This window comes from Haemaphysalis longicornis, unplaced genomic scaffold (genome assembly GCF_048455015.1).
Source record: "Haemaphysalis longicornis isolate Haplotype H1 unplaced genomic scaffold, Haemaphysalis longicornis Haplotype H1 scaffold_8, whole genome shotgun sequence".
Lineage (NCBI taxonomy): Eukaryota > Metazoa > Arthropoda > Arachnida > Ixodida > Ixodidae > Haemaphysalis > Haemaphysalis longicornis.
Genome location: NW_027526445.1, coordinates 36,443,496 through 36,456,258, shown reverse-complemented (window position 1 = coordinate 36,456,258; position 12,763 = coordinate 36,443,496). Strand labels below are relative to the sequence as shown.

At 47.2% G+C, this 12,763-nt stretch overlaps 1 pseudogene; it reads right to left on the bottom strand.

The window, feature by feature from the left end:
* Positions 1-958: 958 nt before the first annotated feature.
* Positions 959-12,763, bottom strand: part of LOC144148244 (uncharacterized) — a 132,877-nt pseudogene continuing 121,072 nt past the window's right edge.

Sequence of the window (12,763 nt, the reverse complement as noted above, 5' to 3'; positions counted from 1 at the left end):
CAGCTTTGTATCTATTTTTGAAGAGTGTACGGTTTGATCCCGTGGCCGTCGGAACTTTTCTGAGAAATTACGGAAGCTGAGGCGTTAGCAATGCTCGGAGATAAATGTGTCAGTAGGGCTTCGCTCGCGCTCACCGAAAAGAAATTGGTTTTCTTGGTCACCGCATAGGCGGGCGTTTAATCCCTCGCTATGCTTACGCATGCGCGATCGCCCTTTGGGAAGTTTATAAGGATCAGAGAGGGGATCAATAAAATGTAGTTGGAAGTTTTTTCCGTGTCTGGAAGTCTTCACTTCGTCCGTGTCTCCCGTTTTTTGCGCAATTATTTTATTAGTTCTGGAGTGCCAACGTGCCCGGGACGCTATCCTTATTAGGATCAAAAGGTATGTCACCACCATTTTGAAAAATGTTTTTTTAATTTTAACACCAAAACTTTTATTTTACATTGACCTTATGAAAGACCGTTATAAGTGGTATTTAAAATAAAAAAAAAAGTGAAAAAGTATATTGGCACTTGTTAGTGACGGAAAATTGCTCAACCTTAGTTGTTGCGCGAACATTCATAAGTTACGAAAGCTGCGCAGAAATTGTAAACTTTTCGACACAGGGGTACCCAACTATGCAGGCTGTGCAACTAACTAGGATCTTTGCGATCCGATATTTGGGAATCAAGTTACAGCAAAAATTCCGAAGAAAGCGAAAAAATTCGGCTTTTTTTACTGGATTCTGTAAAACAAAACTTGATTACATAAAAACTTACCATTAGTTTTCAGTTATCCTAGTTGAAAGCATACGTTTGTAATAAAGAAATGAGTAGGGAAAGTTTCATTGAAAATCGTGTATTTATTTAGAAGTTACGACTGTTTGCGTAGCAAGAAAGTACAAAAAATCAAGTTTTGAGAAAAACAAGAGAAACGTTTTCCAGTCCATAAACAAACAAGAGAATCACATCGTAGAAAGTTAAAATCCACCAGGTTCATAGCTAGGATCCTCGTTAGCTGCCACACACTCTCGTTTGGCTTTTGTAGCTGCCCGTCTTTTTTTGCGGAGTTGTTTTTCCTCATTCGTTGAGTGACGCTGGGCCTTGTTCACATGGTACCGGTCACTAGTGCGACATGCTAAGAGAGTGTGGTGGCCAGGTTCGATGCCTGCTTCTCTCAAAATATCAGCTGTGCTTCCGCTGCCGTTATTGAAGGGGCACACAGCGTCATATAAGCCAAAAATAGGACAGGCAAGCACACGTGGACGTCTTTGGGAACCCGTTGCCAAATCATACTGTTGAAATTCTCATTGGCATTTTGGGTTTTTCCGTGCAGGCACTTGCTTAGGAGCTCCTCCTTACAAAGGTAAGCATACACTGGCTTCACTTGGTTGAGTAACTCGTCGGAAAGGCCTCCCTTGTGCTTGTAGCGTCAACCACCGAGTGCTTTCTGTCGATTAAACCCACACCAACTCTCGTGACCCAGGGAACACAGACCATGCATTGGTGCTTCATCTTTTGAACTGCAATGGAACAGGCTTGCTAATGTTGCTTGCTTCATTGCGTGCAGGTCTCCCACATTCGATCTTATGGCAATACCATAGTAGTTCACCAGCCGGTCGATAAGAACGCCGGTTAGCTTTCCTTTCCCTCCTAGTCCACGAACAGTTTTTTTAACTTTCGTAGGCGGCACCCTACTCCTTCCGTACATGTCCAATGCACTCCAGTTTCCGCACGCTATTTGGGCCATATATGTCCTTTACTGCCGCGTGGCTCTTGGAGTCGCCATCTCCATAGAAGTCTACATACTTTAATTGACGACTTCTTTCTGCACGCTCGAACATAAGGTAAAGCCCTACGGCCTCCATGCCACCAGCACTACCGGTATAGTTCGCCTGGCACCGGGTATGGTTTGCCTTCCATTCCATAAATTCAGCACTTGTTGTGTTCAACTTGCGTTTCAAATGGCATGCCCTACATTTACTCGACATACCTTCTACGTCAATAACTTTGCCAGTATCAAGAGATATCAAGAAGACGCAGCCGTTCAATGAAGAATGTCCACGCCTTTGCCAAGTGCCATCCCCTGGTACACCACAGTCAGTAGTTTGCACAACACAATGCACTTGAGCAGCGGCATTTGCCATTGACTCAGACGCAACAGTCTCTGCCGCTTTACAGAGCTTGGTAGATATCTTTTGGTAGGCAGAATGCCAAGGCGGTGGTGGCATGTTCATTACTTTCGCCAGCGTTACAGCTCCAGAATAACCCTTGCCAAGCTGCCGCATAGCGTAGACAAGACGCAGGTTATTCTCAATAGCACTTCCAGCCTTTATTGATGATTGAAAAGAATGTCCAAATGCGCAGGCGTCACAAACAACGACGTATGCAAAAGATATTTTCTGCTGCGAGGATTCTTCCAATCGGAGCGACGTCGTCTTGCATTCTGAGCAGGCCCAATTTTTCAAAAACAGACGACAGAATCTCCACATCAATGATTAATCATATTACCTTGCAGTAAAGGGTCTTGTAGGGGCACTTCACAGTTGTTGTCCACGTCCCCAAGCTTTGCAGCACTCACCGAAACATTGACGTCCGCATGGTCTTTGGTCGGAGCATTCACCGTGTGCCGATTTCCACGAAACGTTCGTTTCAGTCGCCTTTATACCCGGAACTTGGCCATAACTTCTTATAAAAACGTTCCGCCAATGCTTTACTTTCGCTAGTAAAGAGAATCCCGATCAACAGGACGGCCCCGAAGCTCTCACAGCAGTAGCATAACGCGCGCGCAATGTGAGCACCTGAGACGCCTCTAGCGTCATGCGTCCCCCTTACGGAAATTTAAAGCGATGTTTACAAAACAGAAAGCATCGCAAATTTATTTTGAATTATCTTTATGTATTAGACCAGAACCTAACAGAAATATTTCAATATACACCGCTGATTTTCACTCAGTTGTCAATTTTTGCTACCACACCACATTAGTTTCGGTTTCGGAACGGTTCACGAGCTGTTAAAAATTTGGCTGCAACTTTTTAACCAAAAAGGATTGAAACATAATTCTTTCTGCACAACATTTTTGAATATTTGGGCATTCTGGAAATCTAAAAAAGAAAAAAAGTCATTTTTATAAAAATATGCCTTTTCAAAGGTGGTGACATACCTTATTGAGTTTGTTTCTTGGATGTCTTTTCAAGCAGCGCCCTAGTGAAGCCACCTTATGTTTGGGTTACGCCTTCTTATTGGAATGATTACACAGTAGCACTCTGTTGTCACTAACAGCGGCCACTAATCCAAAGTAAAGAGTCGGAAGAATCCAAAAGCAAAATTACCCCTCAAGAACGTAAAGACGCACAATGTTAGCAGCCTCATCAATACAGCACAAAAGAGCGTCCTAGGAATACATAAACGCGCCCTAAAAAATGCGACGCCTTGTGTATACACAAAGAACTCGAAAAACTAATCGAAAAGCAACGCACAGCAAATCTAGATCGCTTCACCAGGACGGTTACCGGCAGACGCCTACTCGACAGCCTGAACTTTTGTTACGAGGACACCTTCGGCGACAACATCGCAGTCACCACCCAACTATAGAAAGGCATCTTTATTCCGCCACTTAATCACATTCACCCGCTACACACACAGAAGTGGACAAGTCTTCTAGGCCAGGGGCTCGATCAAAAACTTCGAGTGGATGCACAAGTTATTTATACAGATGCAGTAACTTACAAACATTGCAGAACTATGATTTCGCTCGTTCCCTAATACTCGGACATAGGTCCCAGTAGCTGCCCCATCCAAAAGAACCAATCGCAGAGGACCAAGAACTGTCCATTGCGCTAGCCCTAGCGACGAAATATTCGGGGAAAATAATTAGCGATTCGCAGTCAGCCACCGGCTACTTTGCACATGATAGACTTTCTAACCTGGCACTCTAGTCCTTGACAGCTTTGAGATGAACAAAAAACAAAAATCACCTTGATAAGGAGTCACGCACTCGCGGCACTAGAAGGCAACGAACGGGCCAAAGCGGTTGCTTGAGGTGTCACCGACTGAATGCCTCTGTAACCCACCGCACAATCTACTGACAACTCCAAAATTCGCAACTGTACTTACTGAGATGTGCTCTATCACTACAAAGGGGAAAGCCACCGCTACGTGGCGGCCAATCGCTTGCTCCTCAAGAACCAAAAAGTCGCGTGGAGATGCGTCCAGGCGATCTCCTGGGGCCGAATTCTCTAAAAAACAGGCGTCGCTTTGAAACGACGTGGCAGCGCCATGCAAATGCATGTGTTCTGGGTTTGGGGCCGTCGCTTTGGGGCGGCGGGCTGGGGCAATCACCGCAGAAAAGCGCTGTGGCAAGGGCGCGAAGCGACAAGTGAAGCGACGGGGGGGCAGTGGGTGTCACTTCGCGCCCTTGCCACGGCGCTTTTCTGCGGTGATTGCCCCAGCCCGCCGCCCCAAAGCGACGGCCCCAAACCCAGAACACATGCATTTGCATGGCGCTGCCACGTCGTTTCAAAGCGACGCCCCGTCGTTTTAGAGAATTCGGCCCCTGTTGCATCGAAGAAATTGATTGGCAGTTCCACTTGGAAATATACGACGGCGGACGTAAACACTGACCCTAGCTTGCGAGCTTCCAAGCTTGGCTTACATACACAAGCGCCCGTCGATTTTTCTGTCCCTTACAAGGTGTCTAGCCGGAGCCCCAAGATCCTGAAAGGTATGCCTTATACGACATGCAACGCCATACGTGAAGTGTGCAACCGGGATGGTGTACTTGATCCAGCTCACATGCTGGCCGTTGTACATCGGGCAAACGGCTGCCGTGTTAACGACCGTTTAGGGGAATAGCACTTGTCATTGCGCAATAAAACGGGCTCCCACTTTTCGCACCACTGCGAAGCTTGTTAAAGCAAGCCATGCGAGCAGGTTCTGAACGTGGTAAGCAGAAGCCGGGAACAGGTGGCAAGGGAATCAATAGAGGCCTTCTTGATTTCAAAGAATGGAAATGAGCATTCATTTTTGAGACCATCCATAATGTGATAAAGATGGTTGCTCAAGTGCGCATGGGTTGGTATCGGTACATCAGCATGTTGGATTTTTCAATAAGGTATTTGTGAGTCTGCGCTTGTCAGGCCTCTTTTTTTCCCGTCGCGTCCGTAGCGCAGATTTACTCCTAAGCAATAGAGATCGCCCTGGAACACCTGTGCTCTCGTTGCTCGGAATGCGCCACAGGAAAATGCCTATTCCTCTTGGTATGTAAACAAACTCACCAAAAACAGGATCAAGCAATTCCCGACCCTGACCTTCAAATAAATGTCCAACCTGTACCCAAAATATCCCACCTCCAAATTTTAGGCCTCAACATACCGATGGACAGATGCGTCTATTACACTATTTTTCCTCTACAACAAGCTCTGAGTCAGTTGGGTAGCATTACTCGACATATCTGTCACCGCCAATACTGCCTCAAAAGAGCGAACACCGCACGCGTAGTCGAAGCTATCCTGATAAGTCAATTGACTTATGGTTGATAATACGTAGCCCTAAAAAAATCTGAAAAAGAGAAGCTAAACGTTATGATTAGGCAAGCCTACAAAACTGCACTGGCTCTACCCCCGAAGTAAGCCACATGCAATTAATTGAAGTCGGACTTCACGACATGTGGGAATAATTAAAAAAGCCCACTATATCACCAGCTTTCACGCCTCAAACTCACTAAAGCTGGACGAAAAACCCTTGCCTGCTTCGCATACACGGTCCCGCCACCAAAAAAGCCTAACAGCGCATTCGTTCTCCACATCCAGAAAACCGTCTGAGGGTTTCCAATACCTCGCAACGTTAATCCCATCTACATATCCAGGCACGTCGCATCGCCCGTTTCCGAGCCCTCAAAAATAAGTATGCTAGGCAATCGAACAACTGGTAGTGGGAGGCCTACCTGAACCCACACAAACCCGCTCATGCAGTTAGCATAATTGACCGCCACGGGAAAGACCTAACAGCAACAACGATCCACACTATAAGCAGAGAAACTGCGAAAGAACCAGCCATTGCATTGGCCGCAACTCCTGCTGCCACGAAGATGAAGACGAATTTCTTTCGATAATTACACCCTCATGGAGCATGCACAAATTTCACTACTTGCCGAATATTCCTCTTCGTTCATCACATCGTACGCTCTGCGAACACGCTATACCAAAATCCAACTTTTCCGGACCCCGGCCACTAGTCCCTCGAGGGAACCGAAGTGACGCATGCCGTGGCCCGCGCATATACACTCGGGGCCATCTCTCAAGACGGCAAATATTTAAAAACTGAACTGCTACTAAAATACACCGACATTTTGTCTTACTACCACCGTGAGCGCTTAAGATTCCGACCACCGGTTCCCGAACTAATTCGCACCAAACCCATTATTCTTAGCCAATCCGAAACTCATACGCGCACAGCACCATTCTACACGCCATCCACCCCACCCTTTACCCCACTTCCTGGGAATTCTGCACCCAGCCCAGCACACTACACCGTATATTATTCGCGTGCTCACATACCTCTAGCCTCTCCTCAGACCCGCCCCCCCCCCCCCCCACATAACTTCGAGCAGTTGGCGGCTCGGCTGACCAGGTATGTCCTTCAGGCCGCGAGATCTTGTACAAAAAGTTAGAGGAGTCCGCGAGGGCCTGAATTTTCCAGAGTATGGAAGACCCCCAATAGTGCACGTACCCCTAACATCAGCACGTAAACGTCCCACTAATTAAACTCTACTCCACCTATCCATCTATCCGCCGAAACGTTGTCGACAGCGCTGGATTTTTTGTTATGTTTTGTTTTTATCCCAAAGCTACTGCGGAAGCAGAGGACTTGCTGTCGCCAGAAGGCACGTGCTCACGTGCACCAGTCATTTTTTCGCTTCAAGGGGCTGTTACCGGAAATTTTTTTGTTGTTGTTACTGAAGTTATTGTGCCTGCCGAGGACGCTCGGCGGAAACATGAAGTACGCGCTCGCGAGCGCTCCGCCTTTTCTGGGTATTTTTCCCGGCAACAACGAACTTGTGGTTTTAAATGCGAATGCATTTATTAGTCGGGGGTTGTCTTGCGTATATCGAGCGGCGTGCGCCTGCATTCCTCCAGCGCGAGCGCACGTGAGCGCGCGCCTCGTAGTTCTGCCTTCGTCGTCGTCGTCATCGTAAATCCGAATGCATTTCTTAGTCGGGGGTTGTCGTGCTCCGTCGGCGTGCGCCCGCAGGTGTTATCTCTCCGCGCTCAATGCCGAACGCATGGGCTTGAAGCGAGCTGTACTAGTTTGCTCGAAGCGGCAAGGACGGTGAGTACTGCGGTGTTAGGCTTGTGTCTAACCTGTATGGGAACTTGATATCGCACGCCGTTGCCATGTCTCCCGTTCGAGACACGTCTCCGTACAAGGACTTCTACACCCTTGCCTACACCGGAGACGGAGTCTTTGTGGTGACCATGTACCTCGCGCCCAACCTCGCTCGAGACGCCGTTGCCGCGCAGCTGGACGCGGCTATGAAATGTGTGCGCGTGCGCTCCAAACCCTCTGACCCCATAGTCTTGGTTGGCGACTTCAACTTTGACGTGCGCAAGAAGAGTGGCGAGTGGCTGGTCGAGTACATGCAGACCAGGCACTCTATGCATTGTGTCTCTGCCGTCTTCGACACGTGCCCCACTACTATTCACGGGAGTTGCATTGATCTGGTCTTACGCGAAACTGTGACGTGCGTATGCTTCTCAAAGACCCTTTCCCCGTGCAGTTTAGCGATCAGAAGGCAGTGATTGTGGCCGTCAGGTACAACGATAACACAAACAGGTGCTGATGAATAAATGATTACGTTCACACTCTCGTCAATTATTACGCCATTACTCGCAACACACTCATCGGTGCACCCAATGCATTCGCATTTCTGCACGATTCCCTTCGGGGAGGGGCGGGGGAATTTTTTTGAAGCAGCTCCACCCACCGCTGCCAGCATGTAGTGTACTCGGAGCGGGAGAAACGTACAACCGGCACGTTTGGCGTTCAGTCTGAGAGTGCCTTTATTTTTCGGTTCTCCTCTGCGGGTCGCGCCTTCGTAATTCCTTCGTCGCGCGGGCCGAGCCGCCGGCTGCGCGCAGTCGGCGCAGGTGTGCCCTCCGTTTTGGCATAAACACACAGCACACGTTGGAGTGACGTCACACAAGCGGAATACTTTCTATTGGCTGATTATCGTGACTAAGGCACTGTACTCCGCCTGGTACAGCTCCTGTGCCCTCGCCCTGAAGAATTATTCTTGGAGCCTTTGATTATTCGGATGAGCACATCGGGTACTGCTAAAAAAATCAAGCGCTGAAAGAAAAGCCATTGGCGCTTCTGCAAGAAGCGCTCTTCAACTTAAGTAAATTGCGCTCATAAGGTGGCCGAACACGAAAAAGTCGACAGATAGGTAAGGCGTGATTGATATTCTTCGCACTAACTAAGTTGACGAGCCTAATGCCCCCCAGATAGACGGCAACTAGTGGAAGGAGGAATGTGGTAAAAAGCACACAAAACGTTATTGTGAGCAGCGTGATAATGGTCTATATGAAGTCTCTGTTGTGTTAAGAGAATCCTTCGTTGGAAAATCCATTACGTGAACGTTATGTTCGTCAACGACCCTCTGAAGACGCATGCGCACCGCGTCAAGGATAATAGTTTTACGCACGCGCACCGCATTGTGGCGCAGAAACAGTACGCTGAAGGTGGACCAGATACGACGAGAGCTACAGAATTAAGCGTTTGTTTTGCCATAAAGAAGACCAGTGGGTGAGCCACCCTCCTTTAAAACTGCGCGTGACAGAGTGGTGTTTCCTTACACTGCTTTTAATGTTCCTCATGCTCATCTGCCCGTCCGTAGCAATTTTCTGACTTTCCGGCTTTTATACTCGGCAGTGGATCATTTTTTAAATTAGTGTGCCATATGTCTCACAATGGCAGCTCTGTTTCTTTTTTGTCTGCGTCTATTTGTAGCAGATTGCAGGAAACATTTGGTAATCAACACCGTTCCTGTGTTTTCTCTCAGCCTTAGTCTGCTGTGGCGCGATAAAGTGACTGCGACCTGAGTTGCACGTCCCAACAACCTATTATTCTGACCCCATCATAACTTCCGTCGACCACACAAATATCCATTTCTTAAAGCGACAGCGTTTCTAGAGTTAATAAAAAAACTCTGCAGCACTTTATTGGATTTTTCCTAACCTTCATGTGCTTGTACAACTTAGTGAACGGACACATTCAGTACATGGATTAGCAGAGTTGCAAAATACGCCAGCCAAAAATTACCGCCCTATGCCCACCAGATAACCAAGCAACTTCCTGGTCCTCTTTCCTGGTCTTCACTTTTTTCGACCGGTGGAATTACTTTATTGCTGCAGTAGAGTAGCTTTTGTTCGTATTTCCTTCAGTTGCGGCAAAGGAGGCATTCGATAGACGCTTTAAAAGGAATTCCATGAAAGCAAAGATCACACTGAAGGCGCATCTGCTGTGGAAAGCATGTCACGCTGTACCTCCCTGTGCAGGCGACAACTGTTCCTTTCGCAGTACTTCGAGACGCGCAGAAAAAAGTGAAAGCCTTTATTGCAGGTGTTGTAGAGTCCCTTTAGGCATTGCCACTGAGCGGTAGCCTTCCCCAGAAACTGTGGCTGTCAGTGTAGCTTAACAGACGTCTGAAGAAGGCGTCTTCACAGCCAACCACAATTCCGCGAGAAAGCCGCCAGAGCAAACCCCCCCTTTCAAGGAACCTTGCACCACCTTTATAATTTACTTAAATATAAACGATTCAAGAACTTGGTTGACCCACACATGCAGTTCTTAGATCAGGACTCACAAAGTACTTAAGTCAATATTTACAGCTGTGTGACCATCAGACAACTTACACTACTTGCTGTAAAGACTTTCCAGGTCATGACGTTGTTCGGCCGGTCGAATTACGTAAAAACCGAAATTCTGCGCCTATCAACTGGTTCCCTTTCAGTTGACGCAACGAAGGAACTTATTCAATGGGTACTTTTTAAATAGCCACAATATCAAAGCAGAAATGAAAGGCACATGTGCTATGACGAGCGCATCAGGCACTTCCACTGCATGCTCGCGATAACTAACGAATTCACAGTGGTTCAAGACTTTAATTAAAGAGCGAAAGCGTTTGTGCAAAGGGTTGCAGAGTCACTTCAACCTGAGTCAGGAAAATGACTGCTGGAGTTGGAAAAGTAGGCGGCCCACCGATAGGCACACACACTGCAAATCAGCGAGGAAAAAAATTACGCTGCTTAAATAATCTAGAATGCGCAGCAAAGCGACCACCGACTCTCTCAATATCGGTGGTGCCTTCGGCGACTCATCGTTTTCAATAGCCGCTGATGACGAGCGAGGCCGCCGTCACAATTTATTCGCGTTCGGTGGCCACTAGAAAAACGCTCTCATCGGAGCACCGATCTCCGTCATCAAAAATGTATTGAAAGTCTGACCTCACATGAAGATAAAAAGCAAAATGCCATGCCTCTAATAAGAAAATAACTGGTCACGGCACCTCTAAGGAAACAGACACCAATTGTGCTTCTTGTGGAACCACTGCGTGCTTCGATAGCTGCTCCGCAAACGAGGCCTCAGTATCACCTTGTCTGCTAACATAAAAGAACATAAAAGATAACACTAAACAGGGTCATGGGATATTTCCCCAATGCGTTCGTTTGATATGGCGTTGCTTGTATTTTTAACGAGTATGCACCGACTAGGTTGTCGGAAGACACACCAGTGTTCGTTCCTGTGACGCTAGAGAAAACAGCTCACTCAAAACACACCTGAAAAAGTCATTCTAGATCGTGCATTCTCGTTTTGATGCGCCTCCAGCAAACTAATCCAAATGTTTTTCCTTCTTAACTACACGCTATTCACACATTCGCTTGGGTTTCTTTCAACATCTAATACAGAAGCGTTAACACGGCGGTGACAATACAATAAAAAAGAAATTCAGAAAATTCTGACACGTATTTCTTGTGACGGGAAACAGCGGAAAAGAAAACGTGGACAAGAAAGACTACGGTACGAAACGCTACTAGCAACTGAAAGTTTTGATCGTCACAACACTCACCTATATACACAACATCTAAGCCACCGTCATCACAAAATGTACAGTGGAATCTACCCTCCTGCACAGTCGCGGAGAACAACAATCAAAACACTGCATACAATAAAACTGCACGTATGCAATCCCCGAAAAACCCACGGAACACTTTATCAACCTTTTTCCATGAAAGCAAACATCACCGTCTGATAACCAGCACATGTGTTTTCGTCTTTTTTATGTAAAATGCATCAATTATCTCTCCTATTGCACGCTTACGGCGTTTGTCAAGAAAGATGGTGTGTGGCAGCTCCGGATGGCACCCGCATTTCTCGTGGTTTGGGTTGTCATCAGTGAGCGAGAGTGGCAACACCGGACGCCCCGTGCACTCATTTCAATGAATGGCGAAACGGGAACACGGTACCGCTTTCAACGAGCTGTTATGCTCATCAAGGTGAACGTTTAGGCAGCGGCCAGTCTGACCTATGTTTTTCATTCGAACCTTCAAAGTGATACTATAAGCGACGAGTCATGTCTTACCCCACAACCATCCGTCCTTTTTCTTTCTTGTCTCCTTACCTTTGCAACACAAGCCAAATCTCAGCAGCTTTGTTTTGGGCTGAGAAGCGACGCGCACGCCATATCTTGAAGCCACTTTTTTCAGCCGATGTGATACACCGTGTTGGTAAGAAATGACAGTGTCTTATCGGGCACCAAACCCACTCCTTTTTCTCTGTCCCGGGCCCCGCTTCCAGCCTTCTTAATTTCTTGGGGATTCCTTTCAGAAGCCAAGAGAACAAATTCCCCTGGGTTCACGGCTGCCCTTAACCTGTTTATTTGGGCGGCGACACTCCGTTCTATGAAATGTTCGCAGGATTTCTTCACAGCCAATATACTGCATGAAAAACGACACCGTTCTTCACCAGCTTAGAATGGGCTGAATCGTAACTCAGTAGCTCCTTGGTAGACCTTGGGTGTGCATCAGCTAGAGTGGGTATGTAGGAAAGTAATTAATAAATCAAAATACTGAAGTCCACCTTGCTTAGGTACTTCAAACGTGTACTGTAGGACCAAACCGTTTTTATGAAGCTCTTCAAGATATCCACAAGCACGCTACAACCTTGGGCTTCTTTTACTAAAACATCAGGTTTGGGGCCATCAAGATAGGTCCTTCAATGATTTCGGGCGAGTGGCCTGCTACCGACAAGGTGGGAACGGGTACCGCCTCTAACAGAAGTGGGCAAGGCTGTCGGAGAGCGCTACGGAAACCCTGTGGAACGAGCTGGGGCCGAACCTACAAAATACAAGGAAAAAAAAGGGAAAGGAAGGCACGGTCGTTGTCCTCGGCGATAATGAACTGCCCGACCGGCACAGGAAGCTTCTGCAACTTGGTGCCAAGTTCTGCGTCGAACTAGTTCTTGAACCCACCGAAAAGGTGCAGCTGTCGAGGACTTTGGCCCGCCAAGTGAAGCAGGACGAGAACCGAGGGGTGTTGAGGAATTTATTCAGGTTTTTGCACCTACCAATGCAAGACTGACTCGGTCTGATGGTTTCAGGCCTTTGATATGGCTTTTGGTGAATAGTATACATCGTGTGGCGGTTTCCGATAAATAGATTTTTTGTGTGATGCGCGAAGGAGTTTTCCTTGAGAAGTCCGGAAAAGCTGTAACAAAGAATTTTCGTG